General features: G+C 33.2%; 1 long non-coding RNA gene across 1 annotated transcript; it reads right to left on the bottom strand.

Moving 5' to 3' along the window:
• Positions 1-15997: 15997 nt before the first annotated feature.
• Positions 15998-17120, bottom strand: LOC140692835 (uncharacterized). The gene is made up of 2 exons (XR_012068439.1): positions 16853-17120; positions 15998-16073 (listed from the first exon to the last, which is right to left on the bottom strand). It is a non-coding gene; the product is annotated as an uncharacterized lncRNA (long non-coding RNA).
• Between the last annotated feature and the right edge of the window lie 1079 nt (positions 17121-18199).

Raw genomic sequence — 18199 nt, 5'->3', positions numbered from 1 at the left:
AAGTCTCGGACTGGTCCTTGAGGCTGCTAATTCCTTAGGTGTAGATGCAGGTTTTGTCCCCGCTGCCACATGGGTTTAAACCACCAGAGGGTATGGTGGCTGTGTCTGAGCCCCAGCTCTCTTCACCTAGAAACTTTTTTGGAAATTCAGAGATGGGGAATGCACCCTTCCACCCATAGGGCACATCTGCTCTGTTGTTTTATGGAGGGCCCATGTTGTTCTGCCCAGTGCACCCACAGCCATGACACAAAGACAACTTCATTTCCCTGGGCCAACGCAGTGTAGCCATCCCAATCTACCACCCGGGTCGGGCAGCATGGCCCTGCCCCCAGCTTCTGGGCTGCATTTTCTGCTGAGTGTCACAGGGATCCTCTGTGCCTGTTTAACTTAGTTCTGCTAGTCAACTTATACTACATACATGTCCAAGACTTGGAGTCTCCCCCACCATTCTGCCAATCTCTCAGTTGGAGAGGAGAGACACAGGGAATGAGCACCAGTCCTTCTTTGCTGCTCCCTCCCTGTCTGACCTGTCCCAATCTGTTTTGCCTTTTCTTCTTTCTTTCTTACTTTTCTCCTACCGGATTTTTCACATCTTTATCTATTGAAGAGGAAAATGTTCTGTCAGAGTTCTGCAGGTTCTCTGGTTAGCTGAGTGGGATTGTGGATGTGAGTCTTGGTGCATTTGTGGGAAAGGGTGAGCTACGAGCATCTCTCTACTCCACCATCTTTATCTCCCCCCAAAAAATTCTCACTTTATGGTGGAAGATATACATAGTTTGGAAATAAGTGGAAAAGATATCCCATGGAAATGAAAAGAAAATGCAGGTTGCAATGCTCAACTCATGCAAAATACATTTTAAAAGAGGGGCCAAAATGAAAAATTTGAGAGTATATAAAGAAAAACAGATCAATATTAAAATAGGGTATTACACTCATTAAATTGTATATGGACCCAAAAAAATAGATCCTAAGAAGTTTTAGTAGACATGAAAGAATTAATTCATTATAAAATAATAACAGAAGATGATTTTAACACCTCACTATTCTGATAGCCAGATCATCCAGAAAGAATATCTGTAGGAAACAGAGATCTTAATATCATATTAGATCATTTGAACCTAAGCTAGATATTGGACACTGCATCAGAAAATCAGAACACATAAAGTTTTCAAGTGTGCACAGGATGTTTTCTAAGGAATTAACCACATATTATGTCATGAAATGAGCCTCAGGATCTTTAAGCAAATATAGGTTACAGCAAGTATTTTTCAATACACAAAAGTAAGAAACTGTGCATGAATTTTTGAAAGAAGAATAGGAAAAGCACAAACATGAAGTTAAAACACATTAATTAAAAAAATAAAATAAAACAAGGTCAATGATGAAATCAAAGAGGTAATAAAATCATACCTGGAGACAAATTACACTGAAAACACAACTTCATAAAATGTATGGGATGCACCAAAGACAAATCTAAGAGGGAAGTTGAGAACAAATCAGGACTTCTACAAGGAACAAGAAAAACCTCATAGAAAGGACAAAGCATGCCACCCAAAAGAACAAGAAATAAGAACAAGCAAAACCCAAAGCAGTAGAAGGAGAAATATTTAATCATTATGTTGAAAATAAATAAAATAATATTTGAAAATCAAATTACAAATCATAAAATCAAAAGCTTTACATTTTTTTAAAAATATTAACAAACAGGTAAGCATTTAGCCAGGCTTATCAAGAAATACATAGAGTGGACCCAAATAAAATAAGAAATGAAAGAGTAGAAATAATATCTCTTATTACAGAAATACAAAAAAAGATTATGGAAGCACTATGAGCTGTTATGTGACAACAAACTGGACGACCTAAAAGAAATAGACAAATTTCTAGAAAAGTACAGCCCGCCAACACTGAATAAAGAGAAAATTGAGAACATGAAAAGAGCCATCATTATAAGTTAAATAAAATGTATAATTTTAAAAACACCCCTTCAACAAAATGCCTGGATTCCTTCACTAAAACCCCTTTTCACAAACTATTTTAGAAAATGAAGGAGGAACGAATATTCCCAAAGTTATTCTATGAGGCCACCATTACCCTATTAACAAAACCAGTCAAAGACACTACCAAAATAATAAATGAAAATGAAAATCCAATATCCTTGATGAATGATGATATACATTCAAAAATCCTCGAAAAACATCAACAAATGAATCCAGCAATACATAGAAAGGATTATACACGATGATCAGTTGGATTCCTTCCAGTGTCACAAGGATGGTTCAACATACACAAGTCAATCAGCATGACACATATCTAATAAAGGAAGGACTAAATTCACAAGACCATGTCAATACACAAAGTATAAGCATTTGACAAAATTAAACATACATTCATCATCAGAATTCTCATAAATGTGAGTACAATGAGAACATCTCTCTACATACTAAAGGCCATTTATAACAAATTATAATACTTAGGGGAAATGGTGAAAGACTTCTGGGTAAATTCGTGAACAAGACAATGATTCCTACTCTCACCACTTCTGTTCAATAGTAATAGAAGAAAGGAAAAGGAAAAAAAAAGAAGATAAAGTAACACAAAATGGAAAGAAAAAGGCAAAATTGTCACTAGTATTGATGGCATAACAATCTACATAGACAGTCCTAAGGGCTCCACACTGACTATTATGAACAATAAATAATTTCATCAAGGGAGCAGGTTACAAGATAAATGTAAAGAAGTCTCTTGCATTTGTACACATTAATCATGAGATACCATAAAATGGACGTTGAAAGCAATAATATTTAAAACCTCATTCCCCCGAATATCTTGGAATAAATGTAACCACATATGTGAAAGATCTAATCACTGAAAATTATAAAACACTGACAAAGAAATTAAAAGTGATTCAAAGAAATGGAAAGATGTATTGTGCTCTTGGATTGAAAGAGTTAATATTGTTAACATGGCCGTACTACACAAAGAATCCTACAGATTTAGGGCAATTCCTGTTACGAAGCTGTAGTATTTTCCACAGAACCAGAAAATAAATAACTCTAAGTCTTACATGAAACCATTAAAAATTGCCAAAATGATCTTGAGAAACAACAACAAATCTGGAGGCATAACCCTCCCAGATACCTTACTATACACGAAACCTACAGTAATAAAAAGAGTATGACATTGGCAAAGAGATATAATCAATAAAAACAGATAGAGAGGCAAGAAATATTTCCACACACTTATGAGCAATGAATCTATGATAAAAGAAGCAAGAGTACACAATGGATAAAAGACAGTCACATCAATGGATGGTGTTGGGAAAGCTGGACAACTACATGTAAAACAATGAAATGAGAGCATTTCCTGACATCATATACAAAAATAAACTCCAAGTGTATTAAGGACCTAAATGTAAGACCTGATACTATAAAACTGATAGAGGGGAATATAGGTGATACCCTATTGGATAAAATCATAGGAATATTTTCTTATATCAGTCTCCTAAGGCAAATGATACAAAAGCAAAAATAAACAAGTGGGACCTAAATAAACTTAAAAATTTATGCACAGCTTAGGACAGAATCAATGAAATAAAAAGACTGCCTGTGTAATTGGAGAACATATCTGCAAACAATGCAAGTGACCAGGGGTTAATAGATGTAGGTTAATAGATGTAACAAGGATTTAGGTTACACAACTCAAGGTGAAAAACAAAAATCCAATCAAAAACAAGAACAGAGTACCTGAGTTAATATTTTTCCAAAGAAAACATACAGATGAGTAACAGGTAAGTGATAAAATTGCTCAACATTACTAATTATTAGGTAATTGCAAATCAAAACCAAAATGAGGTACCATTTCACACTGGTCAAATGGCTATTATCAAAATGTCTACAAATAGTAAGTGTTGCAGAAGATGTGAAGGTAAGAAATCTCTTGTATACTCTTGGTAGTAATGTAAATTGGTACAACTTCTTTTGAAAAGAGTATTCAGATTTGTTTAAACACTAAAAAGTTAACTACCATATGACCCAGTAATACCTCTCCTAGGAAAATTTGGGGAAAACACCCTAAATTGAGAAGAACCAATGTTCACAACAGCACTGTTTATAATATGCAAGACAGGGAAGTAATCCGAGTACACAGTAGAGTATGGACTTAAGAATATATAATGTTTCTATAAATATGCAATGGAATAAAACTCAGCCATGGAAATGTATAACACATTGCTATTTCAGTATCCTGAGTGGACCAAGTAAAAATGTGCTTAATGGAGTAACTTAGACAAAGACAAATGTATATAATATTATTTATATGTGGAAACTAAAGAATAACAAAAATATGTGTACAAATATCTATAGCTTTCTATTGATTGATGACAGAATAATAGATAGAAGGATAATACATGATAGATAGAGAGATAGATAAATAGATACATAGATAGATATATAGATAATTAGATAGATAGATAAATAGATGATAGATAGATAGATAGATAGATAGATAGATAGATAGATAGATAGATAGATAGAAACATGTTGTAGAGGTAAAGAGATTAGATAGACAAGACTTAAGCAGACTCAAAGATATGGGAAAATATTTCTGTTTACCAAAGTGGAAGGGAAAGAGATTTTAACGGAAGAATATTGACAGATAGAAAGTAGTATATATAAAGGAGAGAAGCTACATTGATTATCTGTATAGATCATCGAATTATACACAATATCTTAAAATAATTGTTTGTTACAATTATTGTAATAATTCATAATGCATATAATCTACAAAGTGATTAGAATAACTATGCTGTACATCTGAAACTACACAATATACTACATGTACTGTACTTCAATTATAAATAAAACATCTCATGTATAATTTAGTCCTTTTTCCGCTGATAGAAGCTTCCTTTAATATTGTTTTAATTTATTCTTTACCTTTAATGATTACATTTCTAATTATTTCTTTTACTCTTGTGAATATGTTACCAGTTTAATTATCTATATTTATTGCCCCTGATTCCCTATTTTTCTCTCTTTAATCCATTTGGTATAATAGCATTTAAAAACATACCCAAATGAACAGATGCAAATTTCTCGTGGTCTCTCCTTAGGATTTTGGTCAATGTTTTGCCCATTTTTGCCACTTTATATTTCTTAGAAGACTTCTTTTCTGTACCTCTTATAAGGTTTCTTAGTTTTGTTTTTCTGTCACATTCAGGTTTGTTTTTCTGGTAAAGTCTTTATTTTCATTTTATATCTAAGTGATAACTGTGTAAGTATTTTTGGGTGAGTGATTTCTTATTTTAGATGATTGAAATTTAATGTTATTTACCGTGGCCTGTGTTTTCTTCTCAGAGGTCTACTGATAGCCTAATGGGGTTCCTTTGTAGATTATCATAACTATTTTTGGCTGCCTTTAAAATATTACTCTGTCATTGACTTGCCAATTTGCATATGACGTATCTTAAAGGAGGTCCCTTTGTCTTAAAGTTATTGGTGTTTTCTTGGCTCACGTACTTGTATATTAGTTCCTTACACAGGTTTGGGAGGTTATCAACTATTACTTCTTTAAATAAACCATCAGCTGCCTTCTAACTTTCTACTCCCTCCAGGATTCCACTGTAATGTGCACTTCCTGATGAAGTCTGATGGCTACTGTAGAATTTACACACTTTTTAATATCTTGAATCTCTGCCCTCTCCTATCATTTCTAGTTTTGTATTGGTGAGTTTGCTAATCTATCTTCCACAAAGACAATCTACCCCAATGCTTTCTGTTGCATTCTTCATCTCATTTATTAAGTTCTCATTGTCCTCCAATAATTTTTGGTAATTTTATAGTTTCAGTCTCTTTGGTAATGTATTCCTTATCATCATTTCATTTATTCCTGAGCTCATTAAAATGCTTTCTTAGTTTTTTTTTTGTTTTGAATTTCTGTATGTCACCTATTTGGATTCTCTATTAGTTATATGGCGATGTACCATGACTTTATGTTTGTTTGCTGCATGGATGACATTATGTGTATGTGCGTGTGCTCAGGTGCATGTGCGTGTGTGTCTGTGTCTGTGTTTGTGTCTGTGTCTGTGTATCTGTGTGTGTGCGTGCCCTATAAAGTTAGTGTGATTGGTCATGATCTTCACAAATTATTGCTGTGATGACACTTAATAACAAACTGTTAATTGGAGCCCTTGCTTTTGTTTTCTGGTAGTTTGCTATATTGCACAATTTTTGGTTTTACTTACCTGAGCTACCACTGATATTTCAAAATGGCACCTTCCTGTAGATACTGTCTGGATAAAAGATGTGCTTTCATTGTCACTTCTTAGACATCTCTGGTAGTTGATGTCACTGTTCTCACTGGGACGGTGAACCCTTCCTTTTATCTGATATCCCTTGAGACTCAGTGTACACATTGAGGAAATGTGTAAAAACAGGTGGATATTTGGAATCAGGCAAGTGCCTTTGCTATGTCCAGTGTTGCAAGGTATCTTGTCTCCACCACTGTGAATGGGGAGTAGGGACACTGTCATGAATGTCTGAGTGTCTGAAGGATGGAATTTCTGTCTCCATTGTGGCTCCCTCCTAGTTATATGCGACCATGAGTACTGGTGCAGTTGGAGGCTGAAGCTGTGTGAACCACTGAGACCATTTCTACTGGGTTCTCTGAACTTGATGACACATACAACCTAGTCAGGGGGCCTTGGTTGCAGACACCAACTCTGCTCTTCCTTCAGTTCAGCCTCTTTTGTGTGTTTTAGTCAACTAAACATTACCTGTTCACATGCGTTCCAGGGTATTGTTTTGTGTTGTGTTTTTTTGTTGAGATGTGAACGTTTTATTGACTGTAGATGTAAGGGTAGAGACAAAAATTGTTTAAACTTATGTCACTTTTAAAGTATATACTTTTTCAATTAAAAGCTTAAATTCTACTAAGGACATTATGAAAACAGTAAACAAAGTGAATAAATCACCTCCCTTAATATCAGAGTATTACAAAATATTTTGATTTTCCTGGGATTAATTTTTTAACGTTTTTCCCACCTACGTGCACATTTTACTATAATATATCCCTATACTCTCTTTAAAATCAATTAAATTATTAAAATATTTCTCTGTGCTGTAAATATAGCCCTGTTGTTTCTCTAATTTATTACTAGTAGCTTGCACATTTCTGTCTTCTCTATCCTTCTTCCCTGTCCCCACAGGAAACCACTTCTTGGTACACTACACATATATATATCATTCTGTTCCTGTTTTTTTTTGTGATTATTTCTCTTATATCTTTATTTTCCTCATTTAAGTGACAACATAGAGTGTTTTTCTCCGTATGACTTATTTTCCTATAAGCAACACTCTCTGGGTCCAGTCATATTGTTCCAAATGGCAGAATTTTATTTTTTAATATGACAATGACTAATTATTTATTATGTTATCTATATCTCACATCTACTTCAGCCAATCATCTTTTGATGGGCAGTTGAACTGTACATCTTTCCTTGGGTAATATGAATGATAATGTTAAGAACATTGTGGGTAATAAATCTTTAAGTTAATGTTTTCATTTCTTTCAGATTTATACCAAAAACTGGAATTGCTGCAACATATAATGCTTCTATTTCTAGTTTTCTGTGCACTGTCCACAATTTTATAATAGTGGATGCATCATTTTTTTTCCACCAACAGTGTACCTGGGCTCCCTCTTCTCAACCTTCTTATTAAAGTTTGTCATTTGTAGACATTTTGTTAATAGCCGTTTTGGTTGCTGTGAGATTATATTTCATTCTGGTTTTCATTTATGTTTACCAAATGGATAGGAACATTATGTTTCTTGGTATGTGCATGAAAAATATCCACAAGTCTTATTTTGAAAATTTCCATTAACATCTTTCAACTGTTTTTAAGTTGGAGGTTTTTTTTAAAATACTGAGTCTAATATTATATATATGTAATATGGATATTAACGTCTTGTTGGTTAAATTGTGTGAAAATTTTCCTTCTATTCTGTCTGTTATCATATCTCTTGTTGAAGGTTTCCTTTGCTCTGCAAAAGGTTTTGCATTTCACACATATACAATAAGTAGAATCCCTGTATCGCATAGTAAATCTATTTTTTCCTCAGTAAACTAAAAACTGTAATTGTTACTTTTCATTTTATTTTTTAATTTGGAGACATATCAAAAATAAACATTGCTATGATTTATCTCAAAGTCAGTTCTGCTGCTTTTCTTTGTCTGAAATTGTACAATTTCGGGCTTTACATTTAGGAAATCAATCCATTTTTATCTTATGTTGTATACTATGGAAGGAAGTGCTCTTACACCTTCCTTTTACATGTACTGTCCTGTTTTCTCAGAACTACTTGTTGAAGAGACTGCTTTTTTTCCATTGTATGCTCTTGTATACTTCATATTAGACTAATTGACCATATGTGTGAGGGTTTATTTTAGGACTCTTAATTTTGTTCCATTTATCTATGTGTATCTTTAAGTGCCATATTTTGATGCATTTATTACTGTATCTTTGTGTTATGTTTTAAATTCAGGGAGGATAATACCCACAGCATTGCTCATTTTTAAATATAAATTTAGAAAATTTGGGTGTTTCAGATTTTTGTATAAATTTTATTATTTTTCTCCTTGTTTTGAGAAGAAACTAATGGAATCTGAGTGAATAGGAATATGCTAAAAGAAAAAACCTGAGAAAAATTCTAAACTGTGGAGGATAAATCATACATTATTAACAACAACTGGATTGCTGTATAAATCAAAGAAAAAATATATGAAAAAAAGACAACAAAAACAAAATCCATGGGTTATAACAAAAGCAGTATTAATAGGGATGCTTATAGCAAAATAATCCCACTTATACAAATAAGAAACATGTCTCTCTTGAAAAATATTCTTACAAACAAAAGTTGTAGCAAAATAGTAAACAATCATTTTAGTAGAAGGAAAGACAGCTGAAAGTTCAGAACATAATTAAATAAAATAAAGATTAAAGACAGAAACATTTAATCAAACTAAATAATGGATTTTGAAAGATAAATAATGTTGATAATCTTTAACCAGGCACATGAGCAAAAAAGATGGTACAGATTAATAAGCTCTGAAATAAATGAGAAGTTACAGCTAATATCAAAGAAATACAAAGCATCATATAATGATACAGCAAATTATATGCTAGTAAAATGGAAACCCTAGAAGAAATGGACAATTTCTAAGAAAGAACTTATCTATAGAATGGAATGAAAAGAAAATATGAACAGATTATCACTAATGAATTTGAATCAGTAATTAAACAAAATCTCCCACGAAACAAAATTCCAGGCCTAGAAAGATTCAGAGATGATTTCTGCCAAACATTTATAGAAGAGCTATCACCTATACTTCTCAGTGTATTCCAAAAATTTCGAGAGGAAGGGAGGCTTCCTACCCCAAATTTCTGTATCACACTACTACTAAAACAGGAACAAATACCTCAAAGATTACAGGTTACATACTACCAATAAGCATAGATGAAAAAATCATCATTAAATTGTTAGCAAGTCAAACAATACATTAAGAGGATTATACAATAAGATTAAGTCCATTTTACTCCAGGGATGCCAAAGTGATTCAATACCCGCAAATTAATCAGTATGTAACACCACACTAAAAACAGGAAGAATATAATTTATATGGTCACAACAGTAGAGCCATAAAATGTTATGACAAAATCAGTATCTATTTATGAATAAATTTCTCCTCAAAGTGGGCATGAGGAAACATACCTCAACAAATCTAAGTTCTTATATGACAAGAACTTAGCTAACATGACATTCATTGATTAATAGCTGAAAGAATCTCCAATAAGAGCAGGAAGAAGACAAGAATGCTCACTCTAACCACTTTTAATAATTATAGTATTGGAAATTCTAGCCATACCTATTCAAAATAAAAGTAAGTAAAATATAGGTAATTAAGAAAAGGAGTAAAAGTATCTGTTTTCAGATGACAAAATTTAAACAGAAATCCTAAAAATGGTGCCACAAAACTAGTAAGGCTTATCAATACATTTGGTAAAATTTCCGAATGTAAAATTAACATACAGAAATCTTGCATTTCTACACACTAACAAAAAGCTAACTGATACAGAAAGTGAGGGAACTGTATCATTTACAGTTGCATTACAAAAAAAAATCAACAAATATATCCAAACAAGGTGGTAAAGGACATGTACTCAGAAAACTATAAAATATTTATAACAGTAATTGAAGATAATGCAAACAGATGAAAGGACATACTGTGTTCATTGATGAGGAAAATATATTGTTTAAATGACAGCATAAGCCAAGAAAATACACAAATTAAATTCAGTGCCTAACAAAATACCACAGGCATTTTCAGACACTTACAAGAAATAATTCTAAAATTTACATTTAAACACAAAAGAGTTGAAGTCACTAAAAAAAAAGAAAAGAAAGAAAACAAACAATAAACACAAAATATTTGACAAAGAACAGAGAAGATGTATCACTTTCCCTAATTTAAAACTATAATACAAAGCTACAGTAATAAAAATATTATGGTAGTGGCACAGAACAAACAGAATAATGGAACACAAATAATGCCTGAAAATGAAATCAGACAGTTATGATCATTTAGCCCATTAGAAAAAATGAATATACAGTGGGGGAAATGTTACCAACAGCACATGAAACCAATCAACATTACTAACCATCAGAAAAATGCAAGTCCAAAACATAATGAGATTTTATGTCACTCCCGTCAGAATGACTATTATCAGAAAGACAACAAATATAAGTGTTGGTGTGGATGTAAGAAAAACAACCCTGATGAACTGCTGGAGTGAATGGAAATATGTGCTGCCACTGAGGAAAGCAACATGGAGATTTATCTAAAAACAAAAAATGAAATATAATTCTACATTTCCATATCTGGATACTAATTCCAAGAAAATAAAAACACTAATTACTAAAGATAAATTCAACCCTATATTCACTGTAGCATTATTCACAATAGATAGGATATAGAAGCAAATTAATTGTTCATCAAAGATGATGGATAAAAAGATGAGTGTTTATAATATATTTACCCATCTTAACTACAGATTTATCTATATTTTTATATATATATATATATATATATGCACACACACACATAAAAATACAATGGGTTATTATTCAGCACCAAATAGAATAAGATTTTGTCATTTGCAACAAATAGGTAGACCAAGAGTGTAATATGCTAAGTGAAATAAGTCAGAAAGAGAATGACAAGTGCTGAATGATTTTAATCACATTTTGAATTTTAAATAAATGAAAATAAGAACACAGAAAAGGAGTTATACACATAGAAAGCAATAGGTTGTTCACAAGAAGGAGGGAAATGGGGTGAGGAAAAGAAAAATTTGAGGAAAATTAAGAGAGAAAATTTTCCAGTTGCAAATTAAATGAATCAGGGACAAGAAATATACTGTATGGTGAATAGTCAAAAACTATGAAATATACTTACATAGCAACATATCGTAACTAGATATATCCTGGTGAACAGTTTGAAATTTATTAAAAATAGCGAACAGTATGTTGTGTAGGAGAAACTTACACAGTGTTATAGATTAAAGTACACTTCAAAAACAAACAAAGATACTTATAGAAAAAGAAATTATATTTGTAATTAACAGAGGCAGGGGTTGGAAAAGGAGAATTTGACTTTGCACTCAAAAGCTACAAATTTCCAGCCATAAAATAAACGTGTTCTAGGGATGCCAAGTAATAACATGAAAATTAGAATTAATAATGCATTATGTTCTATATCAATGTTGTTAAGAGAGTAGACCATAAGATTTCTCAGCACAACCAAAAGACAAATTGTATTTCTTTAAAATTTTAGCAAAATGAGATAATGAATTCTCCCTAAAGTTGCTATGATATTTATTTCATGATAGTTATAAATCAAATCACTATCCTGTGCACCTAAACTTACACAATGTTTTATGCCAGTTATATCTCAATAAAAGCGAAAGTGAAAATGGAAAGTCAATGGTCATTTTTTCCCTTGTCATTTCTCATGATTGTTTTTGCAGCAAGTAAACTTGAGACATGATATACTTAACCAAGCTAAAGATACTAATAAATAAGTGATTATAATAAATTATGCATAAAGATATGAATAAAATTATTGTTTTACCATGCCTAAAAATTTCTTCATGTTAACAGACCAGTGCTTCTGTAGGCATCAAAATTTCACTCTGTGTATTCATCTGAGATTAGGGAATGGATACAAATTTAAAACTGGCTGCCCTTGCTGTCAGTGATAAAGTTCACTGTCTCTGACCGATGGTCTCAACTCCCCGACAGCATCTGTAAGAAAAGAACATGTTAGGTTGCTAAAAATCTCAGTATGGTAAAATCTCAGAACTCTTACAATTCTTAACTGTTTTGCAATGGGAATGCAATACTGACAAGACTTGATTTTGGATAACAATTTGGGGTTTTCTCATGGTTGCGTAAGGGAATGTGAGGATAATCCCTGAGATCCACAACAAACATTCTTGCTCAAGTGCTGGGCAAGCAAGTGTAAAGATTCTGCAATATTAGGACAGAGGACTACTTTCAAAATGATGAGTGTGCTCACTCTGTTCCAGGTAGACCAAGGGAAGAAAGATTATTGCAATTGCTTGGTGAACGGGAATAAGTCAGTTGTTCAGACTATATAAATTAGTCAAAGTGTGTTCAAAGCCAAAATAAGTTGTGTCAACAATGAGAATTAAAAGAAATAAATCAGACATAAGCTTAAATTAAAAAGGTGATACAGTCCTGTGCTGGGTTCTGGGGACTGGAGAATGTATATGCCTCAATCCCATTCAAGGGTTCAGGGGCTTGGCCGTAGCATCAGCTTGGGATTCAATGAACATGTAACAATTAGTATACTGGGAGAAATATAATCTACCCCTCCCTGATCGGAAGAAAATCTGGTGGCTCAATGAAACTCTTAATTCACAGAGATTCTGCCAGATGCAGAGGAATAATTCACTGATGACTCAACTAAGACAAACTTAGTTACTGCTTAACAATCCATCTTCACACACACACACAGTGGTACAGAGATCTGTAGTATTTAGTGGGAAGAATTCAGTGGGCAGAACTCAGAGAAAAGTTTTCAAAGCACCAGCCTACTTTTGTAGTTTTGCCAATAGTCTAGATTTTCCCAGGTAGAAAACTACAGATGGACAAACAAGATTCTTCTTTAGGATTTCTCACTTTGAATGTAAACTGTAACTTTTGACTTATCAGCATAAAACCTTGTTAAGATGATCACGGTAAGAACCACTGTCTGATAAGAGAGCTGGAAAGTAGCTGAACCAGCCCATCTGAACCCCAGAATGATAATGTAAGCAACCACATAGCCACCATCAGAATTTTGCTGACAATCTTAAAGCTTGATGTTTCTGTTATAGGAAGAACCACTGCTGTGCAGACACAGTTCTCCAGCTGTAAGTGGTCTCTATCCTTCTCTTGGTAAATGTCATATTGGTGGCATGTTGCTAGAGTTCACCCAGGCCCATTTGCCCTTTCTCCAGGTTATCAAAGGCTTTCTTTACAACAGGTGACATGTTTTCAGAACTCAAATCTGCCATTCCAGTCTTATCAGCTGACACTGGCTGCATCATTGTGAGCAGAAGAAGTAGGCTCCTTGACATTGCCTACAATTGTTCCAGCAATTTAGGGCATTTCCAATTCTGAAAATGCTTCACATTTTATTTTAAATTAGTGGGAAATAGTCAAAGACTTCCATGAATATTTTATATTTCCTAATATCAGTATAAATTTGGTATTCTTGCAGTTGGACAAATTTTTAATTCTACCACCCTCACCTCCTTCTAGTCCACACATTGTAGATTGCAATTTGGTTACTGAATACGACCACACCAACCAAGGGGCTATTACATTTTATATACATCCTGTGTGAAGGTTAGAAGGGGCACAAGATATGTGGGGTGTATAAACCTATATTAAATACTTGCAATGGCACTTTCTCTTCTGGACAAATCTCTGATTCTAAGAAGCAAATTAATTGGTAGTCAGTATAGTTATTGGTATGGGGAAGAGTATCAGCTATTTTGGGTTGGGTGGGTGATGAAGAGACAGGAAAATATCCAGCAAATGAGAATGGAATATTTTAGGCCTCTGGAGGCATTAATTAAGAAGAAAATAATAACTTGTCTCCTGTACCTACCTCCAATTACTGTCTTGAGTGATTAGTCCTTGGGCTATGAAAAGAGCTTGTTTGTGGTGAAGAGTATGTACCATAATGAAATAGTTTGAAAATCATGAGAGTTCTGTTGTTTCAGGAAAGTAAATTTTGCTTAAAGTCAACAGGTATTTTTCACTCACTAAATACTAAAATGCATCCTGTGGCATGTGCTGTGCTTACTGTGCTGGTATCCAAGTTAGACAAGGAGAGGTTGAGAGACAGAAAACATCTGGAGGAGGTGGTATCTGTGCTGAGACCGGGATAGTCTAAGTAGGTAAAAGGAGAACAACCAAAGTCCAAGGATGAGCTGGAGTAAAAGTATTGAGGTTGGAACTATCACTGTTGACAAGCATTTCCTTTAATGTACCTCCAGATACAGTGAAACTTAAAGATATGCTAAGGTAGTCAGTTGCCAGATTTATAAAGAAATGACTAAACTATGTTGAGTTTGTGGGCTTACATTTGGAAAGGCATTAACTGCCACCCTGAGGATGCAAGTTTGTCTTTGGCTGGAATATAAAAGCAACATAAATTATTGACTAGAAAATGTAGTGTAGACTCTTGAGTGCAGGAAATGAAAGCACCAATTGGAATGCTTTGAGAACAGCACAAAGAAGACCATAGATAAAATTACTTCTTTAATTCTACCACATGCTGTATGTGCCATCTAAGACTACATAATTTGACCTTTTTGATTCCAGGGATGACATAATAGACCACGATCCCTGGGCCGGTTCCAGCATTTATGTACTGTCCAACCTATCCAAACTTAACACATTTCATACTTTCCAGGTTGAACCAGAAACCAATTAGTAATTTTCCCTCTCTCCATGTTTTATTCTTTTTCCAAATTTTTCCATTTTTTCTTCCTCCTTACAAGAAATTACTTAAATTTACTCCCATAGTGTTCAATAAAAAGATCATAACAATCAAATATCTACTTTTCTCTTTTAATGGTATCTTAGCCTCTCATTTAACTCTTTACTATATTTTAAAAAAATAAGGAAAATACAGGTACGCATCTATGTTTATTGTTCAAATAAGAAAATTGCAGTTATTTGTCAACATATGCCAACATCAATTTCAATCTTTGTTATCCTGTATAATCTGGTAGTCCTCTGGTAGATCAGTTGTAATTAGGATGACATTCATAAACTGAAGATGTCTGATGAGTTGGCTTTGAAAGAGATGTAGCTGATGTACCAGCTATCACTGGCACTGGAAAGCGTGGGTTGATCCCTAGTTGAAGTTTAGGAAAACGAATTTCATTGGCAGATATGTTGTGATATCTATTTGGAAAAGTAGAAGGCTCCAACATCAGTCCAAATTAATTGCTCTGTATGGGACAGAAGATGCTGTACTGAGAAGTACAAGTTGTAGTTGAAATGGAGTTCACCACACGGCCATTTGTTTCAATGTAGCTGCTTTGAGAGTGCCTGTGGACAGTGGTCAACTGATTTAAAATAACTCGTTGATCCACTGCAATTTTTTATGATGGTCTAACTGACATCGATGACAGAGGAGAAAAATCACTTCTGATCGGGGTAGTTGTACCACCAATTATGTGGCTAGTAGAGGGCTTTCTTATTAGAGACATGTTTAAAATTGCAGAAGGTAAAAATGCACTTTCTCTATTAGTGTCAGCCACAAAAACAGAATTATGATTATCCATATTGCCCCCTGCATTAAAGTGCTTCTTGTTGAAATCTTCAGCAAATGAAGACACCAGAGAAGAATTTTTAATCCCAACTCTTCTATTTATTCTCACTAAAAGCTGGGGAAAGCCTCGTTTAAAATTTGGATTATGATAGAAATGCAGCTACAACAAAATGATAAACATTTTAGTAATATTTTAAACCATAACACAAGACTACAATAATCCTAACCTATAAAACCTCAGATTCCCAGTTTACTATGCAAAGATAATATCATCAAAATATGAACATTGCTGACGACATTTTGAAGTTCCTTATTTGGAAACTACACATTTAAATAGTATACTGATCAAATTTAAGAAGTTAACAATTGCTTTAATGGTGAATGGCACTTTTTAAAAGCAGCCTTAATACCTTTATTTAGATTTCTGGAAAGACTCATTGTTGCAAGCATAGGTTCTCATCATCTAGACTACTTAAGGCACTGTCCTCATTTTTTAGAAAAAATAAATTATTTTAGTCTTAGTAGATTTATAAAATTTTGAAAATCTAGCTTTACATTTATATTACCATTGACTGATGTGCAAAATAAAATTTTATATGTAAGTTACCAAGTGGTAACTAAAATTTCTGAATACCTTTCTTAAAACAGAGACTTCTTTTTCTTCTGTCAGAAAGTCAGATAGACAAGCAGACCTTTGAAAATTCTGCCACACTTTCCTAAACCCATGAAGGTTAAGCTGACTAAGTAAACTTTCCATTCTTCCAGTTTCAAATATTCTGAAAGGGGCCTATCTTTCCAAATCTTCCTTCTTAAAGACATCTTCATCAATCACTATGAAAGATTCATTATCATCCCAACAGATGGATTTCAATTGGTCACTCCCAGCCATTTTCCAGAGATTTCTTGGAAATGTCAGAGAACGAAAATCATTATATTCACCTGGTTCAGAAACACAATGTGTGTAACATGGTGTTTTTATCAAGGATTCTTCAGACAAAGTCTGAAAAGCATTTTCTTCAATCATAGACCTCACGTCCAAGTCCTCAGAGAATGTTTGATCACACAATAGAGATCTAACGGAGTTTCCTAAACCAGTTGGTCCATCTTTATGAGACACATCTTGAATTTTTGAAGAAATATGTGCCATCTCAAATAACTTTTTCTACAGCTACTTTTCTAATCTGAATGATTTTGAGCACTGCAGCTTCAAATGGTGCTTTTGCAGTCCTGCACAGATAAACTGCTAGGCCTTCACAATGGTTCTCAACTTGAGTAGCTGTGACATCACAAAACGACTGGTCTCCCAGCAACTCAAGTGTAACTTCCAGTCAGTGATTATTTCTCATTAATCCAGTTAAAATGAAATATATAGTACATTTATTTTTACAGTGTGATCTCCAAAAATTTTCCCAACAAAATCTTTTAAAATAATTTAATTTTGGGGTCTATGAAATTAAACCAATCTCCATTCTTTAGTACAGAAATTTATACCACATGGTTGAACAGAGTATAAATAATGAACAAAAAATATAAAATAAATTTAAAGTTTTGGAATTTAAAGTTAAATTTGTGTAAAACCTGAACAGAATATGTATACCTATTTCAATATCATTTGTAATTAAAGTGAAACATAATTTGATTTGGAAATGGAAGTAAGTATTTTTCTGTGTACTTTATAATAAGTAGCTCTATATTCAGAACATGAGCAGAATAAATATCAGTTTATTTGTTTTGTATATAAATAAATGGTAAATAATTAGATAAAAATAATGAATCAAATGTAAGAAAACCCAAGGGGCGGAAATTTTGTTTCAAATTGTAATTCAGTTCTATAAGTAAAACAAATGTAATTTTATATTCTACTCTAAAATTACAAAAGAGAAAATCTTATTGTATATTTACAAATATGTATTTTTGCTATTCTTTCACTCAAAGGGTTTTCAGTCCCTAGAAGGAATAAATTTTCTTGTCATCTTTATAATCCATACTCTTGTGGCTTTTGTTTAGTATTCCAAAATGATGTTCATAAATACACTTATGCACAAGATCCAGGGTTCAATAAGCAGTGCCTCCATTAAGGGGCAAACAAACAAACAATCAACAAACTAAGAAATAACTTTATATGTGTGTTGGGGTGGAAAAGACCAGGTAATGCATTTTAGGAAGTAATATGTATCTCAGTCCTGAAACAGTTTATTTTGTCAGTAAAATACGGCATTTTAAGGCAAGTGTTTTGTTCACTAATTGTAAATAATAGTTACGTTGTGTATCAGTAAACCATAGAAG

The sequence above is a fragment of the Vicugna pacos genome, unplaced genomic scaffold (assembly GCF_048564905.1).
Source record: "Vicugna pacos unplaced genomic scaffold, VicPac4 scaffold_18, whole genome shotgun sequence".
NCBI classification, from domain to species: domain Eukaryota; kingdom Metazoa; phylum Chordata; class Mammalia; order Artiodactyla; family Camelidae; genus Vicugna; species Vicugna pacos.
This window is presented reverse-complemented; position numbering and strand designations above follow the sequence as displayed.